This window comes from Mandrillus leucophaeus, unplaced genomic scaffold (assembly GCF_000951045.1).
Source record: "Mandrillus leucophaeus isolate KB7577 unplaced genomic scaffold, Mleu.le_1.0 Scaffold91, whole genome shotgun sequence".
Taxonomy (NCBI): Eukaryota; Metazoa; Chordata; class Mammalia; order Primates; family Cercopithecidae; genus Mandrillus; species Mandrillus leucophaeus.
The window spans coordinates 1,286,992-1,288,790 of record NW_012109919.1 but is presented as its reverse complement, the minus strand read 5'-3'; the positions used below and the strand labels follow the sequence as shown (position 1 = coordinate 1,288,790).

General features: G+C 41.0%; 1 protein-coding gene across 1 annotated transcript in view; it reads left to right on the top strand.

Annotated features, from left to right (window-relative positions):
- The window catches only part of IGF1R (insulin-like growth factor 1 receptor), a 270,338-nt gene that overhangs the window by 45,025 nt on the left and 223,514 nt on the right, over positions 1-1,799 (top strand). The window lies entirely within an intron of this gene.

Sequence of the window (1,799 nt, the reverse complement as noted above, 5' to 3'; positions counted from 1 at the left end):
AAATAGGATTTATGTAGAAAGGTATCAGTTTAAAGCTCTTGATCCATATGGCCAAGTTGCTTTCCAAACAACTTACCTGGTTTAGACTCGGACTCATGCTTCTAAATCCTATGTGTGAAATGGTCACATTGTCTTTGGGAGAAATTCCCCATGAATAAGAAAAATAAGGGAAGAGCAAATAACATAATTGTTTGGATATATGCTGTGGTTTGTGTGAACGTCTCCCACCCTTTCCCTTCCCCAGCCCAAGTCAGTCTTCTGTATAAACAACTTACATAATACAGAATCTTCACTGTTTGTGTTAGACATGTATTTTGTGAGTCTATGTCAGTATTTGTTTACATGGGAATTAGGGCATAAGGCTGTCTTCCTAGGGTTCCTCTGTGCAGACTTCTAGACAGTATTGGTTCTTTGGGTGCTGAGTTGAGGTGGCCCCAAACCTTTTAGACAGTTGCTCAGATACCTGGCAGTTGCTCATTTACCCTTCCGGACCTTCCTGCCTCTGTATTAGCCAATGACAAGCACATGCTTTCCACAAAACATTTGTATGTGAACTGTTGACATGTATGACTATTTTCTGAGCCCACAGCAGGTCATTTTTCTATAAACTCAGAACTGTGAGAACTCAGGGCATGTGGCCATCCTGGATAATGGGTCCTGCTGTCTGTTGGAGTTGTTTTCATCAAAATTCACTTTTAAAGAATAGAGTGTTTATTAATGAAAATATGTGAGCCTTGGCTGGGCACAGTGGCTCACGCCTATAATCCCAGTACTTGGGGAGGCCAAGAGGGGTGGATCACGAGGTCAGGAGATCGAGACCATCCTAACACGGTGAAACCCTGTCTCTACTGAAAATGCAAAAAAAAAATTAGCCGGGCATGGTGGCCGGTGCCTGTAGTCCCAGCTACTCCGGAGGCAGGAGAATGGCATGAACCTGGGAGGTGGGGCTTGCAGTGAGCTGAGATCGCGCCACTGTACTCCAGCCTGAGTGACAGAGTGAGACTCTGTCTAAAAAAAAAGAAAAGAAAATATTTGAGCCTTATCCCCCAAATGTACCTGACATGTGGATATGTATAATATTAAATTGATTGTTATTATAAGCAATACATAATTCAATTTTAGTTAAAATGCATTATTTCAATCAATATCAAATATTGCAGAAGGAAAACCTAAAATAGTAGCCAAAGTTACTCAGATGAGATAAGGAATATGTTTAGGGCTGGAAAATCATACTATTTTTTTGAGGGGGGATGGAGTCTCAAAAATAACCAAAAGAGACAGGGTCTCACTCTGTCGCTCAGGCTGGAGTGCAGTGGCACGATCTCTGCTCACTGCAGCCTTGACCTCCTTGGCTCAAGCAGTCCTCCCGCCTCAGCCCCCCAAGTAGCTGGGACAAGTGTGCACCACCATACGTAGCTGATTTATTTTTTTAATTTATTTTTTATTTGTTGTAGAGACAGGGTCTTTCTATTGCCCGAGCTTATCTCGAACTCCTGGCCTCAAGCAATCCACCTGCCTTGGCTTCTTAAAGTGCTAGGATTACAGATGTGAGCCACTATGCCCAACCTATAATCATATAAATTTTTATATAAATTCCTGCTCTTAAAGGAGATGTGGGGTTTTTTTCTCCTGAGAGTATATTTATAAAGTTAATTGGATTTTACACAAAAGAAGCTTTTGACTTATTTCATTTAGCTTTTAACTTTGTCATCCAGGAGGAGATTGTGAAGAATTCTGTTAGCCAAACCATGGCGAATTAATGTTTCTTACAGATGGTTTTATTACTTTTTATGATATTA